Source organism: Buteo buteo, chromosome 24 (assembly GCF_964188355.1).
Source record: "Buteo buteo chromosome 24, bButBut1.hap1.1, whole genome shotgun sequence".
Classification (NCBI taxonomy): domain Eukaryota; kingdom Metazoa; phylum Chordata; class Aves; order Accipitriformes; family Accipitridae; genus Buteo; species Buteo buteo.
In genome coordinates, this window is record NC_134194.1 from 1,006,459 (window position 1) to 1,032,523 (window position 26,065).

A 26,065-nucleotide genomic window follows, 5' to 3' on the forward strand; every position below is an offset into this window, starting at 1 on the left:
CTTGGTGTGTATATCCCCCTCTGCCCGGTACCGTGAAGATCAGCTTTTAGCCCACAATATGCAGAACTGCCTACTCTGCTGCTTCAAAAAAGTGGAAAAACAAGTGGATGAGTTTAGTCTAGCATAACTGATAATATTTGGGATTATTTTTCCCTAATGGTTCATATTCTGCTGCTTCACACTGAGCTCGGATATTATTGCATTGCAGGATGCTCATTGAGTCTTCGCTTTCATGTAATACCACTTCTGCTGGGACACAACTGGTCATGGCCCTTTTCAAGTGCATGGCTTACGTGTATTATAGAAAGGCACAGTACCTGGATTGCGTCTTGTAACATGATAAATATATACAGGGTAGGAGAGAAAGGAGATGCAATTAAATGCCCTGATTCTACAGTTACTTATATACCTGCCTAATAGCAGTTGGAGTGTCCAAGTTAGTAAATTAGATGTAATTAGTATATTTGGCTGAAGTATGGAAATGTGGCTTGTGGGTGTTATAACACCAAGAAATATGGAGAAGCTGCTGCTGACTAGCAAAATAGTGACAAATAGATAATGCGGACTGAGAAGAGAAAAAAAAAATCAGGAAAATACAAGACACCCCCCCCCCCCCAAGAACATTCCTGCAATGTTGCTACTTGGAGGATCACTTAAAGTGGTTTTTGGTTGCAGCAGTATCTTCCAACAGAACATTTTTGCATCAAAACCCAATGTAGTATTTACAAGGTAAATGATCATTTTATATTTTTTCAAAAGCCTTTTCAATTCGGCTGTGTTAAGCCATGAGTAAGCCCTGAAGAGAGAATGTGTTGGACAGTCTGTATTGCTTACTGCTGCAGGTCCTGCTCCCTCCATCTGAAGTCAGCAAAAGCAACAGCAGGTTTGCACGAGAGTATTTGGGAGCAGGACCAGAGCTCTTTTCTGTGCTTATCTGAGGAGGTCCTAAATGTCTTGGATGCTATGGGAAAATACTGGAGGGTTCTGAGGAGCTCCTGAAAAGCCTGGTGGTTTCAGCAGGAGTGTGAGTACTCAGGAGATACACATGGATTAATGGTGCTAAAACTCCAGCTCACTCCTATGCACTTGACCTGGGAGAAGGGGATCTCATGCAGGAGGCAAGATAGGAGAAAAGATTCAGAAAGGGTTGAAAGTGAAGCAGAAGGCAAGTTTCATGCTCGCTCTCTCCTAATCAAAGACAGCCAAATACTGAAAGGTTGCTTCACCTTATTTTCCTTCCTATCCTTTCATCGGAGGTGACTGAACAGGAATTCTTCCATCTCCTCCCTCAGTCTATAACAAAGGTGTACTTTGATTTGAGAATGGGATGCAATTTTAACTAGAATAGTGGAAAGCATGTCAATAGTTTAACAGTTGTAAAATTAGAAGGAAGGAAAACCCGTAAGAGATGAGAAAATAGCTGGTATTAAAGTGATAGAATAATCTTACCCAGTAATAGTATTCTGTGCAGCTCAAAGCAGCTCTCTTCAGCTGGTATCTGTCAAATCCTATCAGGAATGTAAGGTGACATTATGAAGTCTCCAGATATATTTTCATGTCATTTAGCTGATTTGTGTCGTTTGATAAATTGCATGTTTGTAAAATCAATGTTCTTCACTATGTGTATTCTTCTGCTTTGCCAGTGTCAAAGTTCTGTGCTAGAGACAACGGCAGCAATTCGTAAGAGCTATCGCTTCACAAGATCTTACCACCTTATTAAAAACCCTTATTCATTTTCCAGCAGACTTGATATAAAAGATTAATGAGATACATGAAGGTACATAAGGTGAGCCTTCTTTAATGCTGCTTAATAACATCTCTGCTATTTTTTTAAACATGAGGTAAAAGGGAAAATTAAATCCTAGTGAGAGGTGAAGGTACAGGCTCTTGTTCTCTTGCTCACGCAGGTTAAGCCCAGGAAAGATCTATTAATTCCTGGTGTGACTGGTAGACAGCTTAGTCCCAAAGCACTTGGGCTGAGCAGGTCGCAGGCGAGCGAACCCAGCCCATGCACTTCAGCTTAACCCTTACTTACCCCTCGGTACTCCTCCATCGCCTCCTGAGGCAGAGGACAGGCGCTCGAGTTGAACTCGTGGGTCTAAGGAATATTCAGCAGTGGGGAGATGAACCCACCGCTGTTGAGTGCTGGGGTAAGATCTGGACCTGGGTTTGCGGGACTGACGCTGTGTTTGTGCTGGGCACTCCAGTGGTACATGGGGTGTTCAGATGTCGGCAGATGCATGCAATAATTAATCCTGTCAAGGTTTAGGAACCTGTAAAAATTGTCTGCTGCATTCAGAGCCCCTGGCCTGCAGCAGGACATTGAGTGGGAACGCTTTTAAAAGTCCCTTAAAGGTACTGGTGATTTTTAACTGTATTGAATTATTTAGATGGACCTTTTGGTCCTTCAAATTCTGCTGCGATAGGTATTACTCCTCTGGTTTGAACAATGGGTGGTAGTTCTCCCTTGCTCACCTTACAAGTGTCCTGTTGTAGTTTATGGCCATAGATAAAACCATTCTGGCAAACGCAAGATAAAAAGAAAGCATCTTAATGAATATTAATATATTGTAACTGGTGACAATGAGTCATTCACGAGTTTAATAATGGCATGCAGATCAATGTCCATTGCTAGGAAATCTGGCTCGGCATAGTTTTGACCTGATCGTTACCTTGTGGGAAGTTCTCCACACTCTTCTGAAATGCATCTGTGTCCCCACAGCAGCTCCTTGTGAGCACTGCCTTCAAGGCGTGACCACCTTCACACCCGGCTCAGCTCGGTACCCTTCTTGACAGTATTATTAATCTGTTGATTTTTGCTTATGCTGTGAAATCAGAAGCGACTGCTCCTGTTGGTACATTTACTTCAGTACGAGTATAAATGCAGGTATGAGTAAGGACTAGACTACATCTGGCAAGTCTAACTCACTAACTGTGGGTCTTCAAGGCCTTGATTGAAAAAGACTATCCTGCCTAATTTCCTGGTTGTAAAAACAATTAGCAGTAAATGAATAAAACCTTTTTCTTCTGATCATATATTCTTTCAGACAAAAACTATTTCTTAGTTTTTCTTGCAGCTTATCAGCTTTTTGCATTTTCAAGTTTTCTGCCCTGGGTCTTGTAAGATAAGCTGACTTTGAGAGGAACATTTATGAGTTCTATTTTAGTTTCAGATGCAAAGTTTAATGGCTTTCCTGATGACCCACCATTATGTCTGACTTGTTTAGTAAAAAAATCCCCATAAAAATAGAGCTTAAAAGCAAACTCCTCGATACTTGCATTAGGTATTGTGTTTGGTCACAGATAACATTGAGCTGCTGTATCAATCATATATATTAAGTAATAATACTGTGCAGCTATTGGCTCTATGCTTGCTAATTTTCAACGCACCAGTGACTGGTGTAGGGTTTTAATAGTGTCACTTGAGCTGTACTGCATAGTTAAGACCACATCTGCTGAAGAATAAATCATCCATTTGAATAGTCCAATTGAATAGATTTGGTCTTGTATTGTAATTTAACTCAAGTTTTCAAATTTTTCTTTGTTATTCCAAAAAGGGAGGAGAACAGAATGAATAACTCAGAAATGTGACATTGCATAATTAAACATATTTATGGCTGTATCCATCTATCTATCTGTCTATCAAAGCCTGCCGCCTTTCCTTCCTCTAGAACAGCATAAGGCTTGTCAGTGCTTTCGACGCCAACGTTTTAAAAACCTTGGCTGGTCCCTTGCAATCGTAAGCTGGTAGGTGTTAGGAAAGGCACAACAAATTGGGTACCGTGACTCTGCTGCCAAAGAACTGAAAAAGATGAAGTTTGTAAGCCCACTTTTGGGCAAAATAACCTGAAGATATTTAGTAGAAGTGAATTAAAATTCATCATCTTGACCTGACTCCTGCAGGGAAGCATTTGCCATCCCTACAGACAAGTTCTCCGATCAGCTCTTTGTCCTGGAAGATGCAAAGAGGGGGAGAGGTGCCTTGCTGCTGTTTCTTAGAGCTCAAGTATCGAGGACATAAATCAAATCCATATAATGGAGGAACATCACAAGGGAAACAGAGACTTCAAAAGAGATTTTAATGGTAGGTTAAATTCTAGTTCTAAGACTGATAGTTGGATGAAACTACAACATAATTATAGATTACAGGTGTTAAGCTGCAGAGCAGAGCAATTGCAGTTGTCTCTCAATGTACATCTCTTGTCAGCCTCTACTGGGGGCTCTGCTCATTGTGCCAGTTCTGGGGAGATGGGGATGACTCAAAGAGCAGCTAAAATGATTAAAGCTAGGATAGGATTTATGAGGGAAGATTAAAGAATTAAATATGTATAGCCTGACTAAATGATGACTTAAGGGGAAGTATAACTCTTTATGAGCGTTTCAAGGTTACAAATATCAAGGACCGGAAGAACCATTCAGCATGTCATAGGCAGAATTGCTAAGAGTAATGAGATGATACTAAGAAAAAGTAAATTTTCAAATGCTGGCAACACCATGTGATCAGGTTTAGGTATAAGGGAAAAACAAAATCTAACTGCAAGGAGATGACAGGAATATCTTAGATCTGTGGAGACCTCTTCAGTATTTCAGTTCCCAGAGTCTTTCCATAGAGTCCACGCACATCTCACAGAAAGGCAGCCAGCTCTCCGTGCAGCACACAGTGACAATTTCCACCCGCCAGCAAGGAAAGTTTGGGTTAGATCCACTTGCACAAGAACTCTAGAAAATGGAGACAAGGCTGAATTTTCTGCCTCTCATAGTCCTGGTGCCTCATCAAGAGAACAACAGGTTGTGGGGTACTGTGCTCCTCGTTGGTCTTGAGACACGGTTAAGAATCAATTTGTAGGGTGGAAAGTGGGAATTGCCACTGCATGTGAAAGTTGTAGACACTGGGTGGAAGATGGACAGGACAGAAGAACTAGTCTGTCCTTGGGTCCAAGTTATAGACTATGGCAGTTTTCCAGGCTGGGGACTAGATGAGCCAGATCAATTTGTGAGATTAACCAGGGTAGAAATAAAAGGAATTAGTGCTAGGAATTAACTACAGGCCATACTGTAGCAGGGCAGTCTGGAAGGCTTTAGGGAACATCCAGAGAAGTACCTGCATGGTGAAGTGCTTATTGTAGTCACTGTCTTCATATTTACATATATTATAATCGCAGGAGTTTTATTGCCTGCACTAAGGAATGTGTAGTCCTACACACTGGTTGCAAGTTGGAGAGACTTTTAGAATACTTGACTGAAAAATATCTTGTCATGAGTAAAGATAGAAAATCTCATTGTTTTGCTAATTGAGACCTGTATCCAAGTATATCATTAAATCAGTTATGGAAAACAGACTTGGGAAATTACAATCCATACTGCATTGCATTCCCCCTGCACTGTGTGGCTTGGGTTTTCTTTTGTTTTCTTTTATTCATCTTAGATGTTCTGAAGGAGAAAAATAGTTTTTTGATATGAGCTAAACCCTCTTATTAAGAATCATTTGTGTTTCAAACTCCAAATGTTATACTGGCTGAGCACCAAACTTATTTTTCAATTACCTTAGTTCACTTTCTCAAAGTGCTCCTTTTCTAGGTAATTTGTTTTTATACCTCATCCAGAGCTCTGAAAGTGCAGGGAAGCTTTTTTATTGTTAGCCTTGAGCAATGACCCTCAGTTAAACAGCATCAACTGAATGTCTGCAAGTTGGCTGGAAACAAGAAGTTTCTGAAGACCATTAGGGTGAGTTACAGCAGGATGGAGCACAGCTGGGATGGGTGTGCCGACACGGCTGCTCCATCCCTTCCTCATCCCTGGGCACAGCAGTTTGTTTTCTTTGGGCTGGCACTCTCCCACCGTGTCCCCGGTGGGGTCCGTCATGCCTGTGCAGAGTGCTAACAGGTTCCTATCCTGCATCTCCAGCACAAAGCACGAGGTGGGACCTGGGGTCTGTCCTTTATTTTCCTAAAGGTTTAAACTGAAATGAGAGCCAGCTTTGCCAAATCACCGTATTCAGATAAAGTATAGAATCACAGTGTGCTTTGGATTGGAAGGGACCTTCATCTAGTCCAACCCCTCTGCCATGGGCAGGCACATCTTCCACTAGATCAAGTTACTCAGAGTCCTGTACCCTGAGGTAGAGAATATTTTGTTGCTCTCTGTGGGAATTAGGTTCATATATTAAACAAGAAAAATAGGTAGTAACCTCTAGAAGCTTCCCTAATACATCCTGAAATAAAACCTAAAAAGAATATATGAAAAGCAGAGGAACTATCCTTATTAAATAGCCAGGTCAACATACAGTTATGTGTTGAGAACACATAATGGGATACAGGAATTTCAACTAAAAAGAAATCAAATTATTTCCCAAAGATAGGCATCATGGATGAAACTGCCTTCATACTTCACATTAATTAAAGTCAGTGAAATATGTTGTGACTGTCAGTTGGTGTTTACTTTTCTTCTATTCAACCAGCTGATAGCAGCTGCTGAATTAACTGAATGGATGATCTTTTGATTTCTTTGCACGTCCATGTCATGTGTTATACTGACAGATATCCATTGAGCTCTGAAAGGCTGTAGTGGATTTAGTCTGATTTTTTTTTCTGAAGCCAGTGGGGTTTTTCCATTGAATTCCAAGGCTCTTGAATTAAACCTGCTCTGAGAACCTCCCTTAACACAACAGCAGCAGTTTGCGACTTTTCGCCCTCTCTTTTCTTAAATCTCTTTTCTCTCCACGGAAGAGCCTTGCTGCAGTTTTCCCACGGACCCTTCTCATATCTCCAGGCCATCGCTGGTGCAGAGACCACACTCCGAGCTATGCCGTCCCTCCAGAAGAGGCTGGGGGTGTCCCAGGGGATGCAGTACAGGCATCCAAGCATCGCCCTCTTTGCTGGCAGCAGTCGCCAGGCGAGGAGGCAGCGTCCTGGCTGCCTGCCTGAACCAGTGAAATAAATGGGCAATAAAAGCAAGCTGCACTTTGAGAAAAGGGGGCGAGGGGGAGGGGCAGAAAAATATTTCTGCTGGAAATGGTGGTATTTCCTCTGCAGAGTCGATTTTTGATGGATTTCTGTTGTCTTTAGAAAAATGAAACTCCAGGTAGCGATCCTGCATCTTAACAGAATTGTCAGGAAATGACTTTTGTTCCAATGTTTTGGTGCCATTTTTCCTGAGCTGCCTTTATAATGAATGGTGAATCTTTACAAGCCCAGTGCGAGTCACTGAGATCCAAATCTGTTCTGGAAATAGTCTGCCTGACAGTCTTTTTATTGGCAACGAAGCTATTTAAATGAGAAACCTGTGTAGGAGATGAACTAGCTGCCCCGTGTGATGGCAAATGGAAGCTGATGAATTCTGCACGGGCAACCAGGTGACCCCTTTGCTTTCCACTCTAATTACTTTCCTGTCAGATGTTCAATTAGAGTGACAGGGTCCCAAATTCCCAAAGATCTCTGTTTTGTCTTAGAAGATTAAAGGGTGGCAACTATTTTCAATATGATTATCATCATTATCTCTGGGAGATTTTATACTTCAGAAGTCGAAGTCATAATAGCCCGGCTCACTGCAATTATTTGCAAATTGCCTTAATGTATTTTCCAGAAGCTCTTTTCGCACTTTGTAATTTATTTATTTGCTAAGCCAATAGCATATTAAAATGCTAAAATGTCTCTGAACGTATATGAAGCCAATCTGGTGGTAACTTGCATGGACTTTGCCAACATCCCCTTTACCCACCAGTAACCCCATCCATTTTTTGTTAAAATACCACTTCTCGGTGTTCTCTCTGGTAACAAACCTTGAAGGATTCCTCCTTTTTTTGGTTACAATTGAAGGAAATTTGTTAACGTTGCAGTAATTCTCTATGCTGATGGAAATGCTTGTGAAAACATAAACCAATATAAGAAAATATTCAGAGACACAAAACTCAATTTCTTGAAAAATGCATATTTTTTTTGGAGGCATGTTTCTAAAGAGGAAGTCTTGACCTATCAAGGGATGGAAATAGCCCTGTATTGGGAAGCAGTGCATGGATTACTATCTAGCGGGCTCCATTTTCTCTGTTGCAGAAGCCAACTGGTCTTAGGAGAGCAACCAGGGTGGTTTTGGGTGCAGTTAGTGAATGCGGCTGTTTGGATCCCGGCCACATCTGTTCCATTTCTTCTTATTGTTAATGGTGAGTAGAGAATGAAGAGACAATATGCCCTGTGTATTAAACTGAAACTAACCCAAATAGCTTCTAAAATACACTCAGCTAATTGTTCAAGAGTAATTTAGAGACCAAGAGTTACACTGCAATAATTGTGAATAATGAGTAAACCATAAAAAAAATGGTAAATGGCTTGCAGACATTTTGTGAACAGAAAATGAGGCTAAATTCATTGAATAAATTAATTGCTATGGATTATTCTCTCTGCTTTAATCTGCTGACTGCTGAAAGAAGTCTGTGCAAATGGAAAAGCTGGTCCACAGCTTTCATTTTGAAATGTGGCTGCTTCGCACTGAATAGAAGAGAGACCTGAAAGGGTTTTTGCTGTGTTATAATAATGTATCATGCTTGTAACACAATTTTCACCTTCAAAGTTTTACCTGCCCTTTGGGATGGGGCAGTTTTATAATCCCGTTTTATTAGCAAGAAGCAGATGGAGAGCCTGCAGGGAGGAGAGGTGATTTTTCCCAAGGCCACACATTGTCTCTTTGGCAGAATTCAAGTTGGAGCTTGGGATTTTGGAGTCCGTGGCTGATGCTTATGATATTTTTCTGTTTGAAGACTTCGTCTTCCTGCAAAAACACGCATACTGGGACATGAATAAAACAACCCTAAGCAGATTTGAGGCTTTGCCAATGAAAACGTGAAGAAAAAAGAAGGAATGAGAAGACACATTCGCCAGCCCATTTTAGAAGATCAGTTCTAGTAAAGAGGAATTATATTTTAAGAACCAGACAGATTGTCTCAGAGTTACTATCTTAGAGGACAGCAGTGAAGGCAAAGCATTTTTCTGTAAGGATTATGATTACCTGACAGGGCCTTATCATTACCAGGAGAAATGACCCTGATTTAGAAAAGATCTGTTCATTTATAAGTAGCTGTTGCTTTTTAATAGTAGTTTTTTCTTACTGCTATTAATATTAATAAAAATAAAACTAAGGCCCATGTCTTTACTTGGATGAAATTTGTGATTTAAAATGAAAGTTGGAGAGCCTTGTAGATCAATCCTTGGATTTTATAAGCTGCTAGTGGCAATTTATGTGGATGTGAAACCACAGAATCCTTCCAGGTTCTGCGCACAAGCTGTCTGTCATGCCTTAGCTTCTGGCAGCCTTTTCTCTCCTGACTCGAGCTGGCGTGGCCGGGTGCCTGAACAGGGCGTCCTTGAGCTGGAAGTGTCTGGTGACAGCCCGACAGCTTAGGACAACCTCTTTGCTATTGATGGGGCTCAGAGTAGTATCACTTGGCTCAGATTTATGCACTGTGCAAGTCATCCCTTTGAGAAAGCTTTAGCGTTCCTCCTCGTGCTGGGACTGACATCCCCTCACCGCCGTTATTTATAACAGGGCACTTTTACACCCCGCCTGACTCGCTGCATAGCGATAGTAAACAAATCTATAAGTCCTTTCCCATTTAGCTTCCAGTCTAAAGTGAGCTGTATAGTACAGCAGCCAGTGTAGCTGTAAGGGCAAGCTGCTGCTGGGGAGTTTTGCTGAACGGAGTACAATTACCCCATCTGGCTTGATCATATCCGCTCAGTTTATCAAAATAGATTTTTCCCCTCCATTTGGTAAAGTTTAGTAGAGCAGAACAAAAATCCAAATGTTAACATTAACCATGAGGTGAGACAAAGGGAGCTGCAGTTACGTCAGTCACGGGAAGCATGCACAGGAGCCTAGGCTCTGTTTGCACCCCGGTTTGCCCACACATGGGAGCAGCGCCCAGCGGTGGGGGGGGACGACCCTACTCCAGCTCCCCGCTCCCCTTTGCTCCCAGTCTTCACTATTACAGAGTTTGGTCTCCAGCAGCCCCTACAGAAAAAAGCTGTCTTCTCCATTGTGATTAGTACTATTGGAACAGAGTTGTCAAATGTTGACCTTAATATGACATTAGGTTTTGCTGCTGTTGTTGATTTCTTCAGTGTGTACCTCTTTGGTGCATCTTTCAGTTCTTGTTTGTTCAAAGCACCTTACCTATTTGGAGGTTGCATTTCTAATAGTTTCTTATCAGAAGCCATCTAACCCTGTTGATACCCCCAGCGTACTCTGTACTTGCCACTCCGAACAATGGGAAGTCTGGTGTGCGAGGAGCACATCCTGCGCTGTCTGGACTTATGCAGGGATTTGGGTTGGTGTTGGTTTGCTGTTACAGGAGGCTCTTAATTCTCCTTTGCTGTTTCAAGCATTAACTGAGAATCAGACCTTCTGCCTTCCCTTGAAATGACACCAACATAAAGAAATGAAAATAAGTGTCTTTTCGTGACGTGCCTGAAGCCATAAAATGATTTGTATACAAAATCAAAGTAAATAAATCAGAATCTTTTTCTCTATGTTTGGGAAGGTTAAATCTCCAGCAGCAATGGCAGCAACACATTGCACTCAGAGTTTTGCAGACATAATGTCACGCTTTTATTTTATTATACAATGCAGTTCACCCTAAATTACATTTTCTTCTTTTAATTTATTTGCATGAAAAAGATGGCATGGCATAAATCATCTTGTGTAGGTTGCTGGGTTATTTGCATTTCAGAGGCTGTTTTTAACTTTGTATTAGGAATTTGCAACCGAGAAGCTTTGGGAGGCATTAACTTTTAGTGATTGGTGGTTCTCAAAAGGTGATGAATGACGTTCATTTTGCTCAGGACAAACATCCCGAAGTTTGTGTTTTTCTAAAAAACTCGTCTGAGGCAAAGACAGAAAGCCAGTGAGTGATGCTTTCATCTCAGGAAGTAATTCCTCTTGGAAAAGCAGGATAGACGGGATGAGTTTGGTCTCTGAAACCAGCTGCTCAACACTGTTCCTGCAAAGCAGCCTCTGCCCCATGGACGTTGAGTCGCTTGCTCTCTGCCTTGCCAGAAAGGAGGCGGCCAGAAAAGTTCATTGTGTGGAGGGAGGTCTGAAAAACTGCCTCTGCTCTGGGGAAAGGAGGATCTTCACACGGGTCTTGCCAGCATTGCCTGCCTGTGCTTGTTTAATGGCATCTGACACAGGACAACTGGAAGTCTCGAAGGCTTTAACGAGTCTTCAGATGACTATTTCCTGCTAAAAAAAAGTGATGAGAAGCTGTATCTTAAATTCAATATGGCGTGTAGCACACAGGGAACAAAACAGCAGAGTAAAATGTATTTTATTAGCAATGAACTGAGGCTGCACATGAAAGACCCCTTTAAATATATGACATGTTAAATGCATTATATTCCCCTTCAGGACAGAAGCAGTCAAAGGGACAGGGCTGATGAACTGTGCTTATTAACTTGACTTGGTGGTGATGAGAATGGTATTGACAAAAAGGCTGTGGTAGACTTCAAACGCATTTACTGCCACCATGAAGTTAGAGCACTGCTCTGGCAAAAAGTTGGAACTACTTTACACATTGATGCCAGGTCTCCAGCGAGGGGCTCATCATCTGAAGGTGAGCACAGTTTGGGAGTTGAAAGCAAAGCATTGAAACGCATCCACTGCCTCCGGTAGCTGGGAGCTGGAAAGCATCAAAGCCAGCCCTGCTGCAAGGTACCTGCTGAATCAAGGGATGGAAGGGACCTGCTGGAGGAATGAGTCCACCTGCTTGCTAACAGGGTGGTATTCACAGCTCTCTAAAAGTGTGGGGAAATCACTTATAGCTTCATTATGCTCCTTGTTGATTCATCTTGCTGTAAACTTTTGAACAGGTTGCTTGCTGCTCCATCCAGCTTACTCTCTGATAGGATGGATCTACAGGTTAGTGGTCCTTAATGATATACAAACATCCCAGTAACTTTTGTAAATTGAATCCTGCAGTTGACTGTGACTATCTCTAAGTGTCCAGTATGGAAAAGCATTTCTAGAATCCCAGGCGCCACCAAAACAGTTTTAACATGCTGAAATGTATAAGTAAGTAACTGTTGCTTTCCCTTCTTGCAGAAGACTGCTCCTCTATAGTTTTCTTCTCAGAAAAGCTCCCTTAGCATGAGATACTCTGCGTTTCAGGTTTCCCTAAATAAGACTTTGGTACCTTTTTCTGTGTTTTTTGAAGGTCCCTCTCTGTATATAAGCTGTGCATTACTACCACAGGAGCTTGTCTGCAGCAAGGAAGCCATTTCATCACATCTCCTTATTGCTGGTCCCCCAAAGACAGAATTGCAGAGGAAATTGGCATATCTAATTGATCTCTTTTGTCAAATGGATGCTTAAATGTGTGAAGATTTGTCCACTCTCTGCTTGTTACTAAGTTCCTTTGAGTTAAAAGGGATATATTTTTTTTCTTTTTGTAAATGAAGAGGAAAGAACTAAGTGAAACATCATTTACATTCAGAAGCAGCTGGATCCAAGGAAGCATACTAACCAGGTTAGCAGCCTTAGCAGGAATACTGTTTTATTGTAAAGCAGATTTAAAAGCCAGTAGGCAAACCGAGGTCCTCTAAGCCATCAGTTTGGGAAGTTGTGCTAATGTCTATACTGTCCAGTGAAAGCACTGAATCCTGGTCTTCTACAGATGAATAGCCCTTTTTGTGTCTGTTTACCAGCCTGGGACTGTGTGTTTCCCAAGTGGGAGCCCAATGAATGCTGCTCTTGGCCAAGTTTTCTGTGCAGTGGGATAACAGAAAGATTCAGGACTCAGTTATCAACTCATTATTATCAGTGGAGTATCTAATCCCATATAGTACTTTAAACGGTGTGAAGCAACTAGTGTCATTTGTAACAGCTCTTCTGATAAGCAAGGTATTCATGATGGAGCCGAGTGAAGGTTTTCCTCCTGGCTCCCAGGCTGGTGTGGGTCCAGGCTCATCCCCTGTGGCTCAGGCAGTGCCATCTGGGTTGTCACACAGAGAGGGAAACAGATCATCCAGGAGCACACCTCTTGGCATTGTTTATGGAAGAATGATATGGGTTACCTTAGAGTATTCAGAGAGAGGTGATGGTGGTGTTTTCCTATTTTTCTAACTTATTTTTTGGTAGAATTAGTATTCACTGAATTGACGTATATACATTTTTGTACTTTCTGTTGCCTAGGGCTGTTGCACTTCAGTCTTTGATCTTATCAGATCTTGCAAACTAAGCTGGTTGGAGGTTGGCCAGTACTTACATGAGAGATTTCATAGGAATTTCATGATGCTGTGAGGAATTGTTTGTGACTGAAGATGGCACTTTCTGCTATGAGTCAATGCTGAACAAATACCCCAGTATGGAGCCAAGGTGCTGGAATGCCACGGGCTCCATCTGCAGAGGATGTGTAAGATGTGGCTGTACAATCTGATTTGCTACGAACTGCAGAACGGATGTCCTGGCCAAAATCAAATGTATGTAATTAGTCCTTCATTCAGATCTTTCAGAGAATATATTACTACTTTTCACCCTCTCCTAACCTGTTGCTGAGGTTTTCTGTGCACAGCTGCAGCATTTCAGAGGAGGATGGAGAAGGAGATCATGTCTGTGGGCAGAGGTGGTTGTGAGCTGCCGACAGCTACTTCTATGCACGTCCAGTGTGTGCGTGTGGTGTAGCGTGCAGGTACAAAACAGATAACTATATCAGTGTTTGGCCATTTAGAAATCTGTTAACTCCCACTTGAAAAGCGACACAGGCTGTTTTGTACACAGCGTGTCCCATTGACACCTTCCTCTCCCAAAGGGGAACACGATGCACCTCAGCACAGAGGTGCTCGGCGCTGGACCCACGAGCATCCTGGGAGAGAGCCCTGGGGAGTGCACGTCCGAGGGCTTGCAGTGCTGCCAGGGGAGCAGCCTTCTGTGCTGGGAGATGTCCCTGCCCAGGAAAGCAACTGTGGAAAGCTGGCCATCGTTTTTAAAGCACTGTGGGACTTCTATGTCTGCAAAAGAGTGCTCTGCAAATGGTGTCTCATTTGCCATTAGTGAGTGACCCGTTAATCCCATCAACAAGTAATCACTCACATGAGTAATCCTATTGACATCAGTTGGACTAGAGCTGCATCATTATAATTTAGGAAAATAACTATTCAGTTGTTTAGATTATAAATGCTTCTAATTTATGTAGAAATGGAAGGCATTTTTATCTCATTCATTGAAGAAAATATGATGTGAATTATCACTTGCTTAACATATGCAGAAAAAGGCAGATTTTAAGCAGCATAAAGCAATAAAAAGAACACATCTTTTCCCACCAGTGACAATGTAAGATTCTCAGTTAATGTTTCCCATGTTTTTCTCTTACCTAACTGGTAAACTCAGGTTGAATCTAATGCTGGCTTCTTTCCAGATAAGATGCCATCAGTCAAGAATATCCTTTGTTTAGAATTTGATTAATTCTTTAGTTACTGGTGGATGACTCCGGTGTGGTCTGGTAGAGCTGCATGGCTTTATGGAGCTAGAGATTTGCTGATACAACTCTGGGGTCAGGCACAGAGCGTGGACTGGTTGAAATAAACTGTTGTATTTTGTGTTGTCTGGGATACAGTTCTGCTTCTTTGGAAGCCGTTAAAGTCCACAGTCCTGCCAAATTCCTGTTTGGAAATGGATCCCCCTCCTTAAAATTGTCTGCAGTGCCACCCTCATCAAATATTGACTTTAGCATGTTTTTCCACGCAGGGATGCAGCATTCAGCTCCTGCCATGCTGTGCCCCAGGGGACAGGGAGGATTGTCCCTTTTTTGAGGAGGTCCTTCAGGCTGAGCACTGAAATAGCCAGCAGCATCACCACGCAAGCTCACAATCTTTGCATAAGCACACTGATTTTCCCTATTTTCAGCTTAATGAAATGCCGGGGTTTTAAAATTTCTATTAGGCTTGAAAGCAGTACAGGTTGCCTGAAGAAATGTTGGGGTTTTTTTTATAGCTTCTAAAACAATTTTATAGTATTTTCTGCTGATTTGGCTGTCTTGAATTTCAGCTGGTGTAGAGCATAGTAAGGGGACAGTGAAACCTTTTCCATCAGTGTCCCTGGGATCGGACGCATGGGACAGTGACTTGGGCTGAGCCTCCTCTTTGGCAGTTGGTGGTCTTGGAGCTGAGGTGAGATAGGGAAGAGCCAAGAGGCAATTCTGGATTTCTCATTTCCCCTGGTGCAATGGATAGCCCATCCTGTGAAGAGCAATACCTGGTGCTAGTACCAGCTGAATTACAAAGTGTTGAGTGGGTTAGGGAAACAACAAATGTCTTCTAAGATATAAAGGAAAGAAAGTGATGAAGCACTCAACAACAAAAAACAGACTAAAGTGTTTATAAATACATATGGCACAGCTTTTCTGGAGCCACACTTTTATTTATTTTAATAGCAGTGCTGGAATGCTTTTTTTGTCTGTTTTCCCCTTTATTCCTACTGCTAAAAACATAGTAAGAGCTTTCCTAATTAGGGAAATAGAAGTTTCAAAGAGGAGATAGTTTCCTTGTCAAGGCATTCTCCCACACTTCGGAGATGGATACCTTTTTTGGTAAATCCACAATTTTTTAGGAAAAATTGTGTTACAGCTGTAATTCATGCATAATCTCCTGAGTAGCAGGGGTAGATAGTTTAAAAAGAAATCTCTGTAGTAACACAGGGAGAAAAACAAACTGATAACTCTTGACAGATTGATGGCTTCTTCCTTCATCTAAATCTTTATAGATTAGCATGTCTATTTTCTTTTCATGGATATGTTTGTTAGCACTATATCATCTAACCTAATCTGTATGGGAAGTATATTTATCCTAGAGCTGTGGGGCATTTGTACTGTTCACTTGTCACCAAGAATAATGGAGAGGACAGGTAAGATAATTTCAACCGTATTAAGGGTTGAGAGATAACTATACATATTTTGATAATGGGACACTCAGAGTAAATGATCTGAAACGCTTTTGTTACATATTTGCTAAAAATACACCTTTTAATAGTCTTTTTTTCCTGTTTTTCCTGTGTTCCACTGTTAAACGAGGGCACTGGGAGTTGCTCTAGGACAAGGACACATCAATAGCCGCTTTGGGTTCACCCAGGGGACTACCAGGGGAAGGACAGAGGGTGCATGAGAGCCTCCAGTTCACAGGGGGTGGTTTGGTTCAACAACTTCCAAATTGCTCATTTCCCAGTGTCCCTCGTGTTCTTGCCAACAGAAAAGAGCATTGAGCATGGGGAGATGTCTTTGGGCACAGTCAGCACTGGGGACTGATGCAACATTCCCAGTCGCACTTCATCTGGGTGACCGCCAACCAGGGGTTTATTTCCAGACCTGTTGAAGCAGCTGGTCTCCAAAAGCCCTCTCCTAGTCTTTATCCTGTGGCCAGCCCGGCTGCAGGCGAGACTATGTTAGTTAACTGCGATTTTGTATTCAGGCGTCAAAGGAGCTTTTCCTGCCGTCCTGCTGCTTTGCCAGATGCTCTCCATTTTCTGTCTGTGCAGCTGATTCCTCCTTTCTAAGCATAACTCTCTGTAACCGCCTTCACTACATTTCATCTTCCTGATTTCATAGCACTTCCACCATTGTCAAGAGCATTTTGAATTCTGGTCCTGTCCTCCAGAGCACTTGCAGCCACTCGCAGCTTGCTGTCATCCACAAATTACATCCGTGTCTTCTCTGCTCCAGCCTCTGAGTCTGAGCAGGATGCACCGTGGGTCTCCACTTACCTGTCCTCTCATCTTCACAGGGAACGCTAATAACCACTCTTTGGCTGGTGATTTTCAACACGCTTCAGACTCATGTTACGTTAATTTTATTTAGACCATGCTTTTTGAGTTTTCCTTGTGCGACTGTTTTATGGAAGTGCGTGTAAAGCCTCGTGCGCTGAGACACGCCGTATCTCGTAGTGCCTCGGTGATGAGGTTGTTTGCCCCTCCTGTGCCTGCCTTCCCCCCCATGCCGTCCTCTTCTCTTCCCTGACTGAATCCTCCTTAAGTTTGGTTTTATTTTTATTATTTATTCTTGAGAAATTTATAAACTTATATTAGCTATGTCTCTTGGGCCACCATCTAACCTTCTAGGTGATGACAACTTGATTGATGAATAATAGATTCCAGTATCCTTCCAGCTGCCAAAGGGAGCTATAATTTCTAAGTGCATCCCTTAAGATAGAAGCAGTGTTTGTCCTTCTCCAGGAGTTAGTCTTTAATCAGCCCAGTTGTCTTTACATTATTGTACCCTTCTTTTCATTGTAATATATAAAAGAAATATTTGGAAATAAGCCATTTACATTGTATTAGTGTGTAGATTAGGGGCCCAATGTTTTGGGTGCTGCAGAAATCCTGTGAGTGATACTCCCTGCTCTGGAAAACTTTAAGTAGGCAAGGTAGACAACTGAAAGGACTGAAAACAAACACACAAGGAAATTAATTGAATTGCTGAGGTATAGATCAGTGGTGCAATGGAGATTAAAAGTCTGTCTCTTTGAAATCCAGAACAAAACTTTGCCATTGCTCTGATGGCATTTTTTTGAAGGACTGTGGAAAATACAGGAAAATGAAACTGGTCCCTTGAAAACATTCTAAATTGAAGAATAACATGGAATGTGATTTTATCATTTCAAGGATGGGGATTTTAAAAATTCACGAAAATCCCAGTAAGAACTCAGAAGACAGGTCTTTTTCAGTTACTCTGTATTTATACTTTCAATGTAGAAAGTAGCTATCGATATACTTGCCTCATAATGTTAGCAAAAAAAAAATACTTGGAGAAAGCTGAATTTCATCTTCTTCCATTACTGCGGATACAAACAAAAAGTGGTTATGAATCACTTTTCATTGATAGAAGGAATTTATTTGTCCATTTATTTTACTGGAGTGTCTGCTGAAATTGAAGTCCTTGATTAATGATCTACAGGAGGTAAAGCTGAAGAAATCTGCTTTTGCAACTGCAAGAAAACTCTGCAAGGCTGTAGTGGGTTGTATATAATAGTGACCCTAACCAGGACTGGGAATATAAACTGTACAAACACAACTGGGCAGAACATTGTGTGGAGACAAGGGTCACTCACTGCTGAGCAAAAACATTGCTTCTGCCACAGATTGATATGGAAATGTGTTGGGTAAAGTTGTTCAACAAGCTGGTTGTCAGAAATAACCATTAAAGTAATCCTACTAGAAATATAAACAGGTCCAGTTTATATGTAGGTCATGACTACCATTATTTCCCAGAAACTTCTCTCTCTAACAAAATAATGAAGCTAGTACAGTGCAAATTTTACATAAAGATAATGTAGAGGCAAGGAGGATCTGGTGGCCAACATCAACCATGGCTTTCAGAGCAGGCTCACCCAGGACTGCTGCTGCCCTTGCTCAGGTGGGCTCTCTTGTGCTTGTCTGCTACCTTTTTTTTTCTCCTTTCTTCTTCTTTCTGTTTGGTTTTTTTTTCTTGTACAGCTTATCCTTTACCATACAGTGTATAAATTCTCCCTTCTGCTATTTTCTGACCTGCCCTGCTCTTATTCTTATTAGCCCCTTATACTAGCAGTTACAAAATGCAAATATGCCAGACAGCCACTTTACTCCTATCCATGAGCTTTTCTGCCTATAGAGCCATTGTATTTCTTAAATAGCACGTTTTTTTTCCTGCTTGAGCGGGTGTTCTGAAATTAAAAGCCTTTTGAAACGTGCTGCTACACTTTATAAATCATACATCATATGGACTGTTTATTGTACACAGATTTTAACATACTCATTTTTCAGCTGGTGGCTTTTCCCACAGCCCACACATGGCGTATCGCTAACGAGGCTGTGGGGCCAGGAGGGGATTTGTTCTCAATTACTGCCTTGCTCTTTCTCTTTCCCCTTTTTATCAGTTTCAGGATTACCAGTGTTACAAGGAGGTAACAAATTAAGTCTTATCTGTGTGGAAGATTTAACTGAAATTGGTGAAGGTATTTTTGTGCAGAAAAGAAACAGGTCTGCAAATAAATGAAATGTATGTGCTCCTTTTGCAGAAGCACGGCATCTAATGAACAGCATCCTTATAAATACATGGTTTTATCTGCAAATGGATTGCTACTCGCACAAGTACTTGCCAAATGTGCCCTGATCAAGCCCAATTTGACCTACCTGTGAGAAGATGAAGCTCCCCTCAGCATTGAGTGGGTTCCTCAGCCGGGTGCTCCAGCCTGCGGCCGTTCACTGCAGCTGGAGGCAAGGGGCTGACCCAGAAAGCAGACGTAGCGATGGAGAATTTGCATATTGTGCAAAAAGATTGCATGCTAAAATTTCTGCTCTGCAGCCCGAGCTAGTTACTCAATCTGCAGTTCGGATAGCAAACCTTCCCTCCCGGGCTCCTGGAGGACAAGGCTGGGGAGTCTGAGCTGGAGGCATCAGCGCAGGCAGCAGGTACCCAAACCACGCTTTCCAGGAGGAACTTCCATAGCACATTTCTGGGTATAAATATTGCACTTCTCAGGCTGCCATCCTACAATAAAGACGGAAGCATTTTTCTGCAGAAACTCTTTCTGTGGAAAAATGGCATTCACTTGAAAAGCCAATTTGCCACTGAAAAAGTCTTGACCTTAAAAATCTAATGTCCTGTAAGAAGTTTGCTGGAAGTTGTTCACTAAGTCCTGGGCCAGCTAAGTCCTTTGGGGTCCTTCATTTGACTTGAGCAGGAGTTCAAACAAATCTTCTGTCACAGAAATAACTGGAATCAATACTTAGACTTCATCCTAGAGAATGGGAAGTGTGATAATGTGTGAACTCCAGTTTTGGCTTCTGATATAGTTTTTACATCATCAGAACTGCTGAAGGATTTTCTGGGAGAAAGGAGAAAAAACAACAAATCGGGGAGTATTCCCCTAGGTTGATGAGTACATGTGGTGTGATAAAATAGTGTAAGTAACCTCAGCTGGGGCAAGTAATGGATTCAGGGTAGAAAAAAAAGTCCATGCAAACAAACCCCAGCCACTTGGAAAAATGTCTTGAACATAAAAGCAAAACCATGGCAGCTGTTACATGAGGCTTTGTGTCTAATGGTCCAAAATACTGCCAGGCTTTGAACAAAGTTTTGTGGGCAATTACTTCTCTATATTAAAAATAACACAACACACCGAAGCATTAAAATGAAGGTGTTTACCATAGGTAACAAATTGCTTATTTACATGTAGGTACTCGCTGACTGGCTGCAGTTGTTTCTGGAGAGCAGGCAGCTGCAGGAACTGTCCAGGAGAGGTGCTTGGGGGATGCTGCAATAGTTTTTGGCTGAGCATGTATAATTAATTTAATCTTAAATCAATTTACAATATCAATAATGAAGCACCTCTTAATGGTCTTTCGACTGGTCAAGTGTCAAGGCAGATTGTGCAGCGTGGAGAGAAAGGAGAGGAACAACTTCCCTCCTTGCATAAGCTTGTTGCAGAGCATGAATAAATCATTCTCTCTGGCTGGCAACTGTTTCATACTGCTCTAAGATTTCTGAAGTTAACTTCCTTCTAATTTAACATATGCTTGCAGTTTAAAAGCAGCTTCAACCTCTTAAGAAAAAGTGTCTAATTTATGCACTGCTTTTAACTTTTAATAAAAGAGCATGCTTATGACCTCTGAAAAAGAGAAATAGCTGAGAATGGAAGTTATACTTTCTGCCGAGTCTGAGATGAGCAGCTACCAGGAGAAGCTGTCGGGAGTTAACTGCATCTCCAAACCACTGAGAGCCCTGCAGTGCTGCTTTGAGATTTTTATTTAACTGTATGAACTGTTTTCTGTTATAAAGGCACTGGGTAAGGTCTTTCTTCACTACCGTTCAAATATTACCTCATATTTTTGATCTGAATTTCACATACTGTCTTCTGGGAATTTCCATACGTTTCTGCTCTGGAATGATGCTATTAATAATGCTGCTGTGTGCTCTTACCGCTGTTCCCCTGCACTGCACGCTGTGTTTCCTAATTTCTGAGACAACGTGGAGAGTTTTAGCACGATTGCATCCATGAAAATCTGCCACCAGCTATACTGGTAAAACTCTTCATAATATTTCAAATCTGTAATTTTTTTATGAGTCTGGATAGCAAGTTTTCTGAGGTTCTAGAATATGGATGAAACCAAGATAATCTGTTTAGCAAATTAATTTATATCCTTGATTAATCTTCTGTGGTGCATGCATCACCAGGCTCCACCTTTGAAAGGCGCTGAGGACTTCACTATCAGAAAAAGCTGATAAATTTAGGGACAGCTGAGGACTTCAAAGCTAAATGTTTCTTTGCCCTGTTCCCACTGGGAAATTCTGCACTGTGCTCAGTATTTGGGCCACGTTGAAGGTTACAGTTACCTTTGCCATTTAATGTTTTCCCTAAATCTAACAAGAAAAAGATTCATTTTGATTCCTCCTCAGAAAGCAGCTGCTCATGTTATTAAAAAAAAGAAGAAAAAGAATGGCCTCCCCCACCAGTTCCCATGTTATTCTACAACAGGAAATACCTGTTCTGAATAATCAGAATCCCAATTCAGTGTATTTTTAAGCAAATATAGTAGTTCTCGCATGTTCAAATCTACAAGATTGTCAAGGCTGCCAGGAGAGTAAGTACCTCTGTGTGTTGACAACTCAGTTAGCGCTGCCCTGCTACTGACTTTTTCTTTTCTTGTTTCTTTCTCTTCTTCTTTTCCTTAAATGTAGGCACCCTTCCTTATAATGAATGTCTCTGTGCCCAGTCATCCCTTCGTTGCAGCATCAGGAAAAAAACAGATAGATGTTACCATTTGCCTAGGTAAGATAAATAATGATTAGGCAGTGGGTTTCTCATCTGAAGATGGATTGGGCAATAGAAGCCATTCTCTCTGAAATTTCTCTTTTCAGGTGGCTGAGAAGCAATTTCAAGCAACAAGGAAGTTCTGGCCCGGTAGCGTTCATCACTTCGTTTCTAGTAGAGAAATTAGTCATGATGTAAGTAAATAATGGAGAGAGTGTAAAAGGCAGAGTGATGCGGCATTTTTCTTCATCTTTTGATTGCTGCATTGCAAACACCATTGCCATGGAGAAGTGCAGTCTGCAGCACGGCAGCTTTCTCTGCAAAAAGATGGCAGTGTGATTAGGCAAGAGTTCACCTTCTGTGAATGCCTGCCTGGTTTTATAACCAGAATACCCTCCTGATTTTATAAACAAATCTTTAGCAGCTTCTAAAAGGCTTTCCCCTCCAATCACCCATGCTCCCACACCTCCTGCGGGAGGAGGTTTGCTTTTCTACTCCCTTCTGCTTTCGTACAGACTGGAAAGTCCAGAAGTGCAAAACAACTGTGAAATTGGTAGCACACACCACATCTCCAGGACTGAATGGCTGGGGAGGAGAAACTTCATTTCCAATCCAATTTTGCAGGTTAAAGTGATGGAAGTGCACCATATAAGTGTTCAAGGTTCAGGGGCCTCTCTGAATCAAGCTTACTGTAAACTCAAAATTATGAAACCAGTGCATTGCTCTTATTGAGGGGACACCTCCCCCCCCCACCCCTGTAGTATGTCTGGTGGTCTTTTGAGGTACCAATAAATTACTCTTAATATATATTAAGTTGTTCTTCCGTATATGCTGGTTTTTGCTTATATTAATGGAAAGCATGTTCTCTGCTTACTGTAACTGCTACCAGTGCAGATGTCATAGGAGGAGAGAGCAAAACAACACAAAAGTCTTGGGGATTTCAGCTTGAAGAAACTGAATTATATATATATATGGGGTTTTTTTGGTCTAGATTACAGCTGTGACTTCATAAAAGATATATTAAAACTCCTGCTTTTGTTCTGTGCACAGACCTGGGTGGAGGTTAGTGATGGTGCCTGAGACCTGTCTCAGGCACCTTTTCAGTTTAGCTCCCATTGCGTTTCGAGGCTACGGGAAAATGACTTTTGCTGCTTCTTCCATTTCGTATTCATTCATCATTTTCATATGGTAGCTACGTAGAGTTGTGTCATGTATTATTCAGCTCAACCATATAGAAAGCTGCCAAAGTTAAAAATAATTTTTTTTTCTCAGAAGCAGAAACTAGGAGCTGTTTCTTGTCACGCTTCAAGAAAGTGAAAAGTAGCACTGGCTCAAAACCTGTGGGTTGTAGTTTTCCCATTCCTCGTATTAAATTGATTCTTTTTTGGTTTAGCGGTAGCCAGCCTGGATATAAGGAGTAGTATGACACTGGGGACCAAATGGTGAAAAAGTCTGGCCTAGATTTGGCATTTTCCTTTTCCTGTCGTGTCCTGGAGTCAGGCAGAATTGACTGCTAGGAGTCAGTTCAAGTAATGCGTAGGATGCTTTGGCTCACCGCCGTCTGTAGCTGGTGGCTGCACGGGTGATGCCAAAGGGCTCGATCCCAGAGTTAATAAAGACCCAGACGCTTATTGATTTATCCCTGCTGTCCTCACAGATAAGCAGGTCTCTTTTTGAGTCATGTGCACTCCTCCTGCTTAGACGGAAAGCGATTGTGATTGAAAGCACTTGTGACCCCTAAACATGACAGTTTGGGGCATATTTTCAGTTACTGAGTTTGTTTTATTCCCAGCTAACTGGCTGTCTGCCAGTTAAGCCCAATCCTGGATCCCTCTCTGCTGTCTTGCACGAGCTGCAGCTCCTCCAGAGAGGTGCCGCGAGGAGCGGAGTTTGGGTACGTGTAGAGCAGCAGCATCACCGCCCGTGTGTGGTATCTCCAGCTCCCTGTGGCACGGCTTTGGGGGCACATGTGTGGTATTCTCCTTGTTTCCAGCGTATCTGGAGGAGCAAGTCTCCATCCAGCCTTCTGCTTAAGTAGGAAAATTTATCTAAATGGGTCTCTGAGGTGCTTTGTCAGGGTGATGCTTTGCAGACCTGCAATAATTTAAACTGTATCTTTTCAGAGCTGACACTAAAGCTATGGAAATAAATCACTTCTGAAAGCCCATTATTTCCTAATCGCAGGACATGTGAGTGCCCAGCTTCAGCTAGTCCCCGGTGGGTTACGGGATTGTGCAGCTGGAGGAAAGTTTTCTTTTGACCTGAGCAGCAGCAGAGTGACTGCCAAGGGGGCTGGGGCATCTGCCCAGCTCCAGCCACGAGCCCACGCTGAGGTAATGGCCACTACTCAGATGGTGGTGGTGTCACCATGAGCCCAACTGCCTCGGTGCTGGGCAGGAAGGGGTCAGGTCCCAAAAAGGATTGGAGATAAGGCCAAGGATGGCTGCGGAGGGGATGAGCCTGGGTGGTGTATTTTCCCATCTCGGTGAAGCTTGTAGGCTGACTGGGACTTTCAAGGGAAAGGCACCTTCCTTCTTCAGAAGAGGCAAAGGGAACAAAGGTAGGGAGTAGTGGCGACAAAAAGTGGGGGGTTAGTGTTTTTCATGAGTTTCTCCCTGCATTGCCCCTCTCTGGGATTCCAGTTCTGCGTTTACAGCTGAAATTGCTGCCAAGGAGGAGGAGGGGGACTGTCCCGGGCAGCACCCAGGCACTTGCTTTCCAAAACAGAAGATTTCTTACTCTGCCATGTGGGAATTCAGTTCTTCCAGAGCGCTCTCTCTGATGTCTGTTTCTTCCCTGAATTATCTGGTGGTTTTGGAGGCTGGCATCCCCTGTGAAGCAGGCTGGATTATAATTACAGATTAGTGCTGCCGTGATACCACAGCACGGTGACAAGATGCTCTGCAAAATACAGAGAAGCAAAGACAGAAGATGTAGGGGAAAAAAAGACATTTACATTTTTTACTTGGAGGAGTAAAATAAACATGGGAACATTTCCCAGGAGAAGAGCTTGTTATGGTTTATATGTAAAACTGCAGAGGGCTGCGTGTATGGTATTTGCAGAAACATGTCACTCAGTCATGAGCCAGTCTTCTGTGATGCTACCTTTCTGTGCAGACTGCTTGAAGCACACCAGACCAATTTACCCCAAACTGGCAAAGTATTTAACCTTTTTCTAACATTTTATGGTCGGAAAGATCAAAACAGGAGGAAACAGTTTTCAGTTGCTTGATTATTTTTTTGCTGATATTTCAACCACAAATATAACATCTTTGAGTTTACTGAAAAACCCATTTGTGATGTTTGTACTGAAAAATTTAAGCCAGCTTTACTGCGCAGGAGGTTTCTTTAAGGTGTCCGCGTTGCCAAGGCAACACAACGTGGACGGGGTGGAGATCTGGTCCATACGTTCCAGGGTAAGCTCCTGCGCTGTAGGACTCTGCACGCAGGCATGCCGTACTGTATTCCTCATTTTATTTTGTTGCAGCTACAGTGCTTAAGTACCGTTATTTAATACAGGTAATTATGAGAATAATAAATTGGGGAAGGTTAAATTTGATGAACTGTGGGTTGTTTGCTACTTTTGGTATTGAACTGATGAGCATGTTGCAGATACTTCTTGGTAAGAAACTTGAAGATTCAGTGCATTTTAATACAAAGCACATCTCTATCTCTTCACAGCAGTTATTTGATTAGCTTTGTTTATCTTGGATTCAGAACTTGGAGTGCAAATAATCATTCAAACATTGAGTTCAAACAGTTGATGTGGATGAGTGTGAATAAGGTCTAAGAGCAGAGGCAAGTAGGGAGAAGGAGGGGGATGAGTAAGGAGTTTAGCACGTGGTGTGGGGGGAATTCAAGGCCAGACAGTACTGTCTTTTTGTCACTTCATTTCCCAGGTAATGAATAAGATTCCATAAAGTGGAGGTCTTTATGCATATGGCCAACAAGAAAGAAAACACAGCTATTAGTAGGAATGTAACACATTACTGCTGCCTCCTTACCGTAGACTGAATTGTGAGGCATTTCCACGTGGAAAACAAATCTAGTAGCAGTATTTTATTTTTACTGACTTTGGTTGAAGACCCAGCAAAGGGCCTTATGTCTTTTGTTACTAATTTGTCTGGATGTCCAGGCTCTACTAAAAGTATTTAAAACAAGTATTTATAACTTCAAATCAGGAAAAAAACCCTCACCTGTTACTAGAATAATCTCAGCTTTTTTACTGATAAATGCCCAGTTCTAAACTGGTGATTACATGTTGTCTTTCACACTGTGCTCTCACACACTAGATTTTCTTTGCATAA